The following is a 14,356-nucleotide window of genomic DNA, read 5'->3' as shown; positions in this document are numbered from 1 at the left end:
CATTTGATTATCAATAACCTTATCCAGTTTAAATTCCTCCATCTCCAAGATCTAATCTCCAAGCTATTAAGCTTCTCTCAGAGAACCGATGCTTTGATATCAATTGTTGATTTATGGAGGTGTAAATAGGATAAACTAGATACTGAGAGGGGATGGGATCAGAATCTATAACATTTTAATTTTTTCACAAGTTCATTCATATCTATTAGTAACTTGTGCATGTAAAACTTGAAATGTAAACTTATTCTTGTAAATGCAAAATTGGGGGCCTCTTATCCTCACTTACACTTCAACATGGTCCTTACTTGCAAGATCACCCTGGGATAAAAATTGAATGGTTTATTTGAGAGGTTTGATAGAGCAACCTATTGCCTTCTAACTAGAAGGATTTTTCCTATTTTCTCGAGAAGCAGGCAACCAAACCTTTTAGTGTGGAGGATTTCATGTAGCTGTATGATCTTGCAATTAATCTAAATGAGAAATGCAATTTATTCTAATAACAAAAGGAAATTTAAACTATATGAATGCATTCTAATCTAGATGATATTTAAAGTGCTAAACAATATGGAAGCTGGAAATCAAATGAATACTTAATTTGACAACAATTCAATGCAATTCAAATTCTAAACCCCATAATGAGGAATTAGAAGCCTCTTATATAGAATTCCCAAAATCAATCAATGGTTGAGATTAATTTAGATCAATGGTTAGGATTGAAGCTAAGATTCAGTCAAGATGGAAGATTCGCAATGTAGGTGGAGTTAACTCACTTAGGTCTTGAGTGTAATTAATAGTTAACTAAAATTCACCTGAGTGTGAGAATGAGTGAATTAAGTCAATTCTAATTTGAGAGATACATAACTTGAAATTCCCATTCTTGAATTGAAGAGAAGAATTTAGAAAGTTTTTAAATTTAATAAGATGAGATATGACCTCATAAATGCATATTTCATTTAATTGAATAATCCCAATCAATTAATTAAAGTAAGCATTATAAAAGTAAATAAATTTAATTCCTTAGCACATTAGCCTTAGGAGATAATTAAATTAAATTAAACACTTTATATTAAATTAAATTAAATCAATAGGTTTAAGGTAGCTAATTCGAGTAAATACTTTAGGAATTAAATGAGTAGTGTAATTAATGCAAATTAGGGCTTTTTGCATTTGACAATTAAGTCAAGTAGCAAAATTAGAATAAGAATTGCCTAATGAAATAGGACTTTAGGTTTGATTAAAATAGACTAGAATTGGTTGTCATGGCAATGAGCCAATTTTGGGGTATTATAGTTGTAACATGTAAACATGATCAATCACATGCATGAAAATGAAAACACACAACACAATATTTGTTACCCAGAAACCATCCAAGGTGAATTTAAAATTGGGGTGGGGATGAAACCCATCAATTTTCACTACTATAGTAATAAAGTTAACCAGTTAATGTTACAATGTTTGATCATAAAGTATGATCTACCCTATGAGGAGTCTACCTTATTAGAGGCTTAAGAGACTACTAGGTCTCACCTTGTTAGAGAATTTAACACTTACAACAAAGTAAGGACTCTGTTAGGAGACTTACAACGATCTTTTAAGACCACTCTATTAAGAGATTTACCCTGATTCAAGTTGGTTAAAATTGATTCAATTCCAACTCTTGGTTTGTTCTACAAGCTAATTTCAAGTATCCTCCTTGCTAATTAGCCATCTCTTCTGATATGATATCACTTGTCTTTCCCTTTCACTTTACTTCCATGACTAGTTTCACTTGATCTATTAGATGATAATGAAACCCTTCTCTTACTTCTGATATGTTCTCAATCCTTTACTTCTTCTTTGCATGCATTATCTCTTCCTTCTCCTTTTCTTCTCTTCTCTCTCTCTCTCTCTCTCTCTCTCTCTCTCTCTCTCTCTCTCTCTCTCTCTCTCTCTCTCTCTCACTCTCTCTCGATCTAGGTTAAGATCATCACTATTTAAAGAATTTTGTAAAGTTTTTTTAGATGGTTCCCTATTTTACCTCTTCATATTGTTCGTTAAATGCACAACATAAAAATATGTGATCCACATCATGTAAATATTCTGTAACAACCTCTTCAAAACTTAAATATACCTTCCAAGTTAGCTTGATATTCATTTTTCCTCAAACTCTGTTCCATTCCTGACTTTTATGTAAACTTTACATTTCTTGGTCTTTGCTATTTCCTGATGCTTGGCATTGCTATTTCTTGACCTGTATTACCCTTTTGATGCTCAACATGTATTGTGCTTAGTACACACTATATAACTTGACACTTGTATACTTGGAATTTTCTTGGTCATTGATGACCTCGGCCTGTATAGAAAATACTCAGTAACCATACACTTACTTGACTCCTCTAGAGCTTGGTACACACTCACTTATGTACATGACTCAAGCCATAAAGAGTATCTCAGTCACATTGATGACTGTCTGACTCTACCTTGTAAATGACTAAGTTGTTGACACTAATAGACAATAATGGTTAGATATACCAATAAATAACACTTTGGAAGGAAATTAGGCAATTATGTGTATATCTCTTTATTATGATAGAATTGATGATGAAATCAAGAATTTGGTAATATCATTTTGGAATTATATAATACTTGTCCTTCATCAAACCCTAGAGATGTTAGGGTAAGAGAAAATCAATATGAAAATCATACAAAACATTGGTTGGAAACAACACAACATGAAATGTATGTCTCATTCTATAGTTCAAATCCTAATTTAAAGATTGGGTAAATATTATTTGAAAGATTGAAGCCATATTATGTGAGGAGAAATAAATTGTTTGAAACTTGTTGTTGTCATTATCGTATTGAATTTGATCTCTACTATAAGGATTTTTCAATTTTTATAGAAGATACTTTTGGTTATCAAAATGTTCCTCCTAGTAGATGAAGTGAGTTCATTACATCCATTTTATGTGAGAAGCCAGATGATATAGTTGGTTAAATAAATTTCATAAGAAGAATATATGAAACATGTGCTGATTTGGCTCCATTTCCTTTGAAAAATGAAGATATTGATGTCACAAATATGATAAATTGATAGAGTTACAAATATATAAGGAATATAACTAGAATTGGGAAAGAATCCAAAAGGTTAGAATATGTTGAAGAGGAGATAACCATTGAAGCATTTATGGACAAATTTAAAATTTTGATTCAACCCTATATTCATCATGTTTTTTTGCAAAGTGGAAAACATAACAGTTTCAAACATAGAGATAATTTTCCACTTGGAACTATTCTATTAGTTGTTGATTTTATAGAAAACCATTCTTTGGTTCATCAAAAGGCTATTCAATCAGAATACTATTTTTCAAATCAAGTTACTTTTATGGCACATGTGTGTTTTAGATTAAGGTAAAAACTGGTTTTGAGGGGACCCAAAACCCCTTACAAAAAGAAGAAAGATAAATGATAATGAACCCCAAGTTTTACAAGGACCTAAAACCTAAGTTCACAAAAACAACACTAAATCAGGTTTTATAGGGACCTGGAACCACCAAAAAAAACTATTCAAAGTTCAAAACTAGGTTTTACAAGGACCTAAAATCTAAAGTAAACAACAAAACAAAGCTAGAAACAAAACAAAAATAGGAAACCAGGACCAACTGACTAGCTAGAGGCCATATACCAGGAACCAGAACTAACAACTAAATTAGTTCTTTAATAAACTTAGCTAAATCCTTTCCAACCTCCATAGTATCATATGTCATCAATAGTAGATCTAGGGGCCTTAATTGCAACTTTCTTCGTGCTTTGTCTCGTTCTTTTACTAGGGCCACCTAGAATCTTGACATCAACAACAACATGGGGCATAATCTCCTCATTGCTTCTTTTACCTAAACTTGCAGCAACAACACATAAACTAGAAGTCATCATGTCCATTCTTTTCCCACTATCTTTTACCAGTTGTCAAAGTTTCATTTCATAGGCCTTAAGCTTCTCAAGGATGTTCCCAACCTAATTCTCCAGTTGGCCTCTCTTCATTTTTTCTTCATCTAGTTCTCTTTGTATTTCTCCCATTTTTTCTTAAGAATAATAATTTGATTATAGAATGGTATAGTACATGTTTGTTATCATCATACACAATTATATTTGGATGGTATCTAGAGTACATATGAAACACAAGTCACCAAGAAAGAATATCACTTTTACATTAGTGACAATAAAGAACATGATATTCATTATGTAAAACATTATTTCAAGAATTATTTTGCATATTTGAAAGAAAGGAGCATAATTATTGATAAAAATTACATTTGGTTAGATGGGTGTGCCACACACTTTAAATAATTTAGATCATTTTATGCACGTGGTAGATATCATCGTAATGAACACATATCACATCGAGCATGTCAAAGGTGAACATGATGGTGTTAGAGCTTACATCTAACATGCTCTACAAAATTATCAAATAAATTATAAGGGATTTTTCACAAAGGATGAATATGATGTTTTTGAGAGTACAAGACACATTTTTCATCAAATGAGGTTAGCACATCATCAAGAATGAGTCAAGTAGTACGATGCAAAGTATTTTTGGATATAACATGTATATGTGCACATGTATATTTTTAATCACATATAAATTAAAAGTAAAAACCTATGTCACCTTTAAGGAAATTTTAGGAGGTTTCAATTGAAGTAGTTACGACTGGAAGGAGTTTGACCATAACCCTTTCACTTGAACCCATGTGGCACCAAGTGACATCACCATGGAAAGAAAGGTTCAATTGACCCCCTTTCTATTTGGAAGGGGTCTGATTGAACCCCATTAAACCTATACATAGTTTGAATGAGCCCTTAGTGGCTCATTTTCATTGCAAAAGTTTCTAGAGTGCCTGGAGAGGGAGATTGGTGCTTTTAGTTTGATCAAATAGGCCAATTTTTTATTCTCTTTAATTTTTAGCTTTTTAGTATTTTTTAGTTAGAATATGTTTATATTTTATATTTAGGATAATTTAACTTATTTATTCTCTTAAAATTAATTAATTTGTTTTTAATGTAATTTTTACTTAAATAATATATAGATCAATTAATGATATTGATTAAATGTAGATAACTACTGTAGTAAAATTTAACCCCAATTATCCATAGTCATAGATTGAACATAGATAAACATAGTCAAATTTAACCCTAGTTAACCACAGTCATAAATTAAACATAGTTAACATAGATTAAACATAGTTAACATAGATTAAACATAGATGAACTCTAGTAAACCTTTTTTAAAAAATATAGTTAATATAGTAAACCTAATCTAACATACAACTTAACGAAATTTTAACCATACTTTAAATGTAGAACTAACACATGTATAGAATAAAGTTGAAACCATGCATATTCATGTTTTATTCATGAGTTGTACATATAAATTTATAGGTGAATTATAAACTTATTATTCATTTTTTCTCATGTTTAGATTGAATGTACCTGCACATGATATAAATTTAGATGTTTATTCATATAATATGTAAAATGACACTTGAAACACTTGTTCATGTTTATAATATTCAATAATTATATTGCCAAGATTTAATGTTAGTTAACTGAGTCAAACATCATGTAGAACTAACCTAGTGAAAATAATTTAAAACCTAGTTAGCAAGTAGTTGTTCAAACTTATATTTAATCTAGTTAAGTTTCATCTACTTAATACTTAGAAAATTGAAAACCTAGTTAACCGAGTTGTGAAAATATAGAAATAAGATCTAACCTAGTCAAAATATATAGCTTAAAATCTAGAGGTAACTTAGTTGTTCTAATCTAGTTTTAACCTAGAGTTAAGTTCTATTGACTTAGTTTTTTGTCACATGTTTCTGGAAAATAGATGATATAAAGTGTTGATATATATGAATTATATATATTTTCACTTGAAGTAGATCCAATGAAATAATGTAATGATATATATGTATGCTTTAAATTAAAATTATTATTATTTATTTACATTGTATGTATATGTGTACGCATGTGAAGAGGTATTTATCATAATTGTATTTATACATACTTCTCAAGCTACATACTTTTAAATACCTTTGCTTTATAGATACATCTTTAGATCATACATCATGACATATCGTATTGGGGCAACACCTGCATCTTTAGGAGAGGCTAAAATTTAGGAAGGGGGTTCTAGTGCTTAGTCAGGTACAACATGTAGGTTAGGATCATCTAGTTAGGGTAGACATCAGTTATTTTCTAATACCATTGCCAGAATATCTCATGCTATCAAGTTCCTTGATTCTACCATTCTAACTTCCACCACCCTTACTAATAGGGAGAAGGTGATCAATATTAGAGAAGAGTTTCTTTGTATGATTTAGATAGTTGAATCATACAACCCATATGATAGTATTAACAATGACACTTTTTACTCTTCTCTTTCTTACAACGTCACCAGCACTATGAAGTATAGACATATTGATACAAAGGTCTCCATTTCTATGACGAAGACCATGTTTCCATTTTATATGGACAAAATCAGGGTTAAAGGTTGCATGGATACCATGTGCATGGATAAGCTTGTTACACCATGTATATATCTTCAATGGTTGGCCACTCATCATAGATGGGGATAGAAGGATGAGCTTACACTCTATTTTTGTAAAAACATATTTGTAGAATTTCATTTTCATTATGATATAGAATATATATATTTTCTAGCTTATGTTGGGAAGGGCCTACGAAAATTGTTAGATAGATTTAGACTTGCAGATACCCCCATGCCTACTAATAAGAAGGAAAAGGTGGGTCCAAACCTTTTGGTTATGTCAAAAGGTATGGAGATGACTGCTACAAGATAGAATTTTCTAGATGATACTGGGACTCGAGTGTATTCTAGTATCACTTATATTTCTACAAAGGTGTAGGATATATCATCTGATCAATGTGAGAGATATATGCTACATTCACATACTACCATTTTTACAATAGCACAAACTACATCCTTTAGTGATGATGCATATGAGACATCAGACATACCTTTTCAACTAGAGGTTCCACTTTATTAGATATGGATTCATTGCATTGTATGTTGACATGTTTAACTAGAGATATTCTTGGTACATATTAGTCCTTATCAACAATCATTAGGATTCCTCTTAGTGACATTTAATCACACACTATCCATATTCTCTCACTCACATTGACTACCATGACATCATGATAATAGAGTGTACAATGATAGGAGGATGTTTGTGCACCTCTTACAACTCCTTAGTAGACCACAATTGATGAGGATATTCCAAAAGCTCCTACAACACCTCTTTCGATACCTCTCCTTACTCAAGCTCCAACAAAACTTCCTACATCACCTCATACATTAAATACCCTACTCATCCCCCCACATCATGTCATATATTCACCATTTTACTTAGATATGAGATGCTCAATTTGAATGCCTTATTATTGCATGACTCAAACATGAATGAGATTGATTGAGCATTACATACTACTATAGTATATCTATATGTTTTTATTTAAAAAAATTGTACTTGAGTCTAAATGTACCTACACACATATCTAATTCAAGATAAATTATATATGTACATGTACTATAGGGTACGTGTGATACTATCTTATGCTTCAAAGATTACAGATACATAGTGATCTTGGGAAGCATGACTCAAAGGTAATTTACTTACATATTATAGATACACATGCATGTAATTTTATTGATTTGTACTTTCAATTTAACACATGCATATATTTATTTTATTTGACAAAGTAATCAAACTTACAATGTAGATCACCATCAAGTCATGGATTAGGAGGTGGACCTATTTGATACATACACATGTAGTACATGTGTTAATTTAGATTTTTTACATGTACACAATATTATGCTTAGAGACAATCTATACAATTATAGCATAAATCCAAATCCAAGCATGAGAATATGCCATATGATGGGCCTCCAAAAGGCCAACTTTTTGAGTTCTTTTTATCTTACTTTCAAACAATTATCTTGCAAACAATCCTGACTTTATCATTTCAAGCATATGAACTTATGATTTTTATGTATATGTTATATATATGTGAAGACATGAAGTAGTAATATAGATAGTTTAAAGATGCTATATTTTCTTGAATTAATGGACATAAATGGTATATTGAAGTAGTTATACATGCTAATGATTCCCTATCTATGCTATGTTTTGGGTAGTTTTCCTCTTGTAGCCATAGGATTTGCAAGAGTTGTAATTAGAATTTTACACCTTTTCTCTAATCTTGATGATATATATGTATATGTATGTATGTATGTATGTATGTATATGGAGGTTGTGTGAACATTGATTATTTTGTAGGTGTTTGTCATAGGTATTCAAGATTCAACATTTCAACACTAGAGTAGTCAAAGCCAACATGGATTGCCAGACCTTCGCAAGTGGGGAAAATCATTTATTACTTTCTATTGTTGCAGTGCATGGATGTAGCTTCCATAACTTGATATATTCTTGGAGGATTTATTCATGGTTAATGTTATTTCTATTTTAAGCTTTATGAGTCTATAATTGATCCTCACTAATGAAGTGATCTTAGATTTAGGAAGTAGTTGTAGTTTTCTTTAAAATAACAACTATTGTAACTTCAAGGGTACTCAAATAAATGGAATGAGTTGATTTTCATAGTAGTACTATTGTCATAGTATCTTTCAATCAAGTGTAATATTTCTTCATGAACAAATAGAATGCATAGTTCAAGTTTATATCTCTTATCTTGATTATATTTCATATTTACTCATCCAAGGGGGCCCGCTTGGTGAATGAACTATTTTGTTAGAATAGATTTCATTTCCTTTTTTATTTCTAAGAAAGGTAGAACTTTATTGCTCCTATAACCATTGATAACAAAATTAGTGAACTATTCGTATACATAAGTGGTCAGAGTAGTTTCTATCTATGATTGCATACTTTGTTAGAGTAATTTCATTTACTAGTTCTAGTTTAGTTTTCCTAAAGCTCAAGTATTTGAATTCCATAGGTTAGTCTTAAGATTGAGAAGGTTTAAATCATATACTTTGTAAATGCCATTCCAAGTTTATGTTGCTGGTCAATAATTAAATGAGACTGAATAATTTATTTAGAAACCATTTAGGGTGTCCAATCTTGAATAGGTAGTCCATTGCTGTAGGTTTATGATACTATTATTTGGCCAACCATTTTTGGCACTATTGTTGAGGATGGTGTTTATTTAAACTTATCTTAGTAGTTGCATTTCTAGTTTTAATATTCTAAAGCTTAGTCTTAAAGAATTTTATGTCTAGAAGGGGAGACCTCCTTGGGAGATTTCTTCCTCATAATAATCAAGAAGATATTTTTAATCTTGAGCCTAAAGAACCTCACAGTGAGAATGAAGAAGAATAACCCTTTGAAAATCCATTTGTTGTTGCTCAAGAACAAATACCCTCATCCTTTGAAGAATCAATGTATCTGAATGATCTTTTTGTTGAAGTTGAATACCTAGACAACCCACTTGCCCTTGTTATCTATCAACCACCACTGCTAGGCCCTTCTCCAAGAATGGCTTAGCCTCAGTCTATGTTTCCTTTTCCTATCCCTACTCAGTAGGGTAATCAAAATTTGAAGAACATACCTTTTTTTGTACTTCCCAAATTCTACAGCCTAATTATAGAAGATCCTAAAATCTTCCTCTTTGAGTTTGACATCCTTTATAGAAGTCATGACTACACAACTGATGCTCATAAGATGAAGTCATTTCTAGCTACTCTAAAAGAAGCTGCTCTAAGATGGTTCATGGGGTTAGGCATCGACACTATACAAGATTGGGTTGCAATGAGAAATTTGTTTCTTTCAAAGTACATAGAATATTGTAAGGGTCAAGATTTGAAAGGGGATAAAATTTTTAGAATGTCCTAAAAGGAATAAGTAACCCTCAAGGGTTATGTCTCAAGGTTCATGTTTAGCCTACAGTGTAATACACAACACTAGTTGAATGAGGAATCAAAAAAGTATCTCATTATGAAGAGTGTGGCTGATGGAAGTATTGAGGCCTTAGACCCTATAGCGGGAGGAGATATTATTAAAAAAAAATGGATTGACATAAAGAAGATATGTCTGAATTATTCAATGGCCATTGTGAAGAAATGTAGGGGACTTAGAGACCTACCACATAAGTCTAATGGTGGTTTAGGGGTATCTAAGATGGAGCTATCCAATCTTTTATTTCATTTCAAATAATACATCATTAATGATGTAGCTATGTAGTTGGACATCATTCAAGCGAGAAGGAAGAAGGATGAAGATGATGCCATGTTAGCAAAAATACTATCCACATTGCAGAGAGAAGAAAAGGAACTGTAGATGCAAGTCTGTTGCAATGCTGGAGCCATAACCAATGCCTACTGAGTTTAAAGCCATTGATGAAGATGGAGAAGTGCTCTACATTGCTGAATGAAGGCCATGGGCTCAAAGATAAGGTGTGCCGCAAGATCCTCTCCAAAATTATAATAGTAACAATTGATGGAAAAATTCTCAGAATACTAGTTTTAGTGGGAATAACAATTGGAAACAACCCCATGAAGGTTGGCAACAACCTCAACAAGGTTGGCAATAACCCCAAAATTGGAATAACCAACCTAGTTAGCAAGCCTTAATGCCACCACCACATCAATAGGCTCTAATGCCTCCTCCTTTAGCCACTAATACTCCTCCTAAGAAGACTCATCTACTAGTTTAGCCTAATCCTATTCCCAACAATACCAAATAGCCAACATAACAAAAAGACTATACTATTTCCTTGAATGATATCCACTTAAGGTCAGGTACTACTCTTCCTTCACCACAAAAGCCTATAATAACCAAAGTTGAAGATTCCCCATCTGAACTAGTGGATGTATCAGTTCAAAAAACCTCTCCTATAGCCAAAGAGCCCCCATTTCCTCTTAGGTTGATAGAACAAGGTTAGCTTGCAAAAAACTAAGCAATAATTGATTTACTTAATTGGCTGAAGTAGATGATAGTAAAAATACTATTACTTGATGCTATTAAGAAAGTTCTTATCTATACTAAAGCCATCAAGGAAGCATGTGTCAAACAACTAGGAAGAAAGAAGAAGGATCCAAAAACTATTCATGTCCTAGGACAATTGTTTGATCTAATGTTGAAGAAACTGACTATACCCAAATATTTTGACCTTGGGAGCCCTGTGGTTACTATCACCATTCATGGGATGCAAGTTCAAAATTCTTTAGTTGACCTAGGAGCATCTATAAATATCATGAAAAAAGAGGTATTTTCCCAACTTCATATTATTGGTCTCCTAAGAAACACCAACCATACTTTAGTTCCCTGATCATTCTACTATCAAGCTAGATGTCATGATAGAAGATGTCACAGTCACCTTAAACTCTTTGGAGCATCTAGTAGATTTTGTTTTCCTCTTCCCCAAGGCTAACATGGGTGGATATCCTTTAATTCTAGGGAAACCATGGTTAGCTACTATAGATGCCTACATAGCTTGTCAGTATGGGAAGATGACAATTTCCAATGGTATCCATACTAAGAACCTAAATTTATACTCCCCTACTCATCCACTATTACAAGATGACCAAATAATTTGGCAAGACTCGGGTGATGATGATCTAGAGGTCAATTCCATCCATCAGCTAATGATGATAGGTCGAGATTCATTTGTAGCTTCTTGGGAAGAAGATGAGATAATTTCATCCATTATCATGAATGTGTATGGAGTAGAGTCTCAAGTGTGTACTCAAGAGGAATGTATCCTAGAAACCATATTACCACCTTTGAGCACACTTTAGTATTTAGAAGCCTCCTAATTCATTCACACATTATTACCTTATGAGGCAGACTCTTCTCTAGTTACTCATATATTTTTGGTAGACAAGGTCATCAAGATGGAAGTTGACCCAGGGAGAGAGCTGAATGTCAACAACACTTTGTTAGCCTCCTACCAAAATATTGTACTATAGTTACTGTAGGAAAATCAACAAGAATTCACTTGGGACTACATGAGCATGAAGGGATTGGACCCTATGCTCTACACTCACAAGATCTATATCAGTCCTAAATTCAAACTTGTTTGATAGCCTCAAAGGAGAGTCAACCCTATCCTAAGGGATATAGTTTAAAATGAGGTCCAAAAGTTGTTAAATGCTGGTTTTATCTACCCCATCTTTGATAGCCAATGGGTCTCACCCCTGGTTATAGTACCAAATAAGGGGGGAAAATGGAGAGTTTGTGTGGATTACAAGGAGCTCAATTCAACCACTAAGAAAGACCACTTCTGCTTGCCATTTATAGATCAAGTTCTTGACAACCTAGTTAGCAAGAAATATTTTTATTTTTTGGATGGTTTTAGTGGTTACAATTAGATAAAAATAGCTCTAGAGGACCAAGAAAAAACAACCTTCACATGTCCATAGGGAACATTTTCCTACTTAGTTTTACCTTTTGGCTTGTGTAATGCTCCATTCACATTCCAACTAGCTGTCATAAGTATCTTTTCTGATATATTTGCTAACTATATTGAGATCTACATAGATGATTTTACTATTTATGGGACTACTTTTAAGGAAGCAAAAGAAAACTTAGAAAAGGTACTCAAGAGATGTGAAGACTATAACCTTTCCCTAAATAGTGAAAAATGTTTTATGATGATGGAAGGAGTAGTACTAGGCCATTTCATTTCATCACAAGGCATCCAAGTAGATCCATCAAAGATTGAGCTTATTAGTACCTTTCCCATGCTAGATAAGTAGAAGGATGTGCAAAGTTTTCTTGGACATGCTGGGTACTAGAAAAGATTCATCAAGAATTTTAGTCAACTTGAAACACCCCTTTATAACCTATTAAAAATGATTCCAAAATTTCTTGGGACTTTGAGTGTACTACATCTTTCCTGCAACTTAAAGTGGCTCTAACCACAACACCAATTTTGGGAGGGCCCAATTGGGAATTTCATTTTCACATTCATACAGATGGCCCAAACTATGCTATAGGTTCCGTGCTAGGCCAAAAGGTAGACTCAGTTGAACATGCTATTTATTTCAATAGTAAAATTTTTCTAGGTGCAGAGTTCAACTATATAATCACTGAAAAGGAGTTACTTGTAGTTATCTATGTACTAAATAAATTTAGGCACAATATTACTGGATATGAAATATTTGTTCATACTAACCACTCTTCTATAAAGTATCTAATGAATAAGCTTGCAATATCAAGAAGATTGGCTCACTAGTTGCTACTTATGTAGGAATTTGATATCACAATAGTAGATAAGCCCAACAAGGCCAATGTGGTATTTGACTTTTTCTCTTGGTTGCATGTCCTTGATGATCCTGTAGCCATTGACAATAATTTTATAGATGAACATCTTTTCCTATTGTCAACACAAAATCCATGGTATGTAGATATTCTAAATTACCGAACCACAAGAAAGATGCCAATTTACTTCTCTGCTAAAGAAATGAAGTTACTAGTTGTAAAGAGCTTTAACTATTCTTGGATTTTTGGATTTATGTTTTGTACTAGTCTTGATCAAGTAATGCGTATGTGTATAAGTGAAGATGAAACATATGGTACCTTAAGGGCATGCCATGATGAGCCCTATGAAGGTCATCTTATAGCCAAGTGGACCGCCTTAAAAATATTGACTACCAAGTACTATTGGCCAATACTATATAAGGATGCAACTCGATACAAAAAGAAATGTGATAAGTGTCAATGCATGGGGATACCTACTAAATTAGATGAAATGCCCTTGAAACTTCAAATAGTCATTGCACCCTTTAATAAATGGGGGATTGACATTGTAGGTCCTATTGAACCCTCTTCACAAGGTAAATCCTATATTTTAGTTTTCACTAATTATGTAACTAAGTGGGTAGAGGCCAAACCCATGAAACATCCAAGGGATAATAATGTTGCCAAGTTCTTGTATGAATTTATCTTTACATGGTTTGGTGTCCCTAGGATTTGACATCTGATCATGGAGCTCAATTTACATCTAATTTAATAACTTCTCTCATGGAGGAATATATCATTTGGAATGGTAAATAATCACCTTACCATCTACAAGCTAATAGCCAAGAAGAAATTACCAATAGGGAGTTGTTAGAAACAATAGTCCACCAAGATAACTAAGAGGGGGGGATGAGGTGAATCAATTTTCCAACAATTAAAACACTTATCTTCTTTAAACAAACTTAACAATTCAACCAAAGTAAACATAAACCATACAAAGATGTAGATAGACAACTATATTATATATGTTGACTAGGGAAACCCTTGATCAGAGGGAAAACCTCGGTGGGAATGATGCCCACAAGATGGTGTACTAA

At 32.7% G+C, this 14,356-nt stretch overlaps 1 long non-coding RNA gene across 1 annotated transcript in view; it reads left to right on the top strand.

Moving 5' to 3' along the window:
- The window catches only part of LOC149549444 (uncharacterized), a 69,836-nt gene extending 61,174 nt beyond the window's left edge, over positions 1 to 8,662 (top strand). Inside the window, exon 2 of the long non-coding RNA XR_016354471.1 lies at positions 8,340 to 8,662. This is a non-coding gene — a long non-coding RNA (uncharacterized LOC149549444). The remainder of the gene's footprint in view (positions 1 to 8,339) is intronic.
- The last annotated feature ends 5,694 nt before the right edge of the window (positions 8,663 to 14,356 follow it).

Source organism: Cupressus sempervirens, chromosome 7 (assembly GCF_028749045.1).
Source record: "Cupressus sempervirens isolate cs-2001-9-10 chromosome 7, ASM2874904v1, whole genome shotgun sequence".
NCBI lineage: Eukaryota > Viridiplantae > Streptophyta > Pinopsida > Cupressales > Cupressaceae > Cupressus > Cupressus sempervirens.
This window is presented reverse-complemented; position numbering and strand designations above follow the sequence as displayed.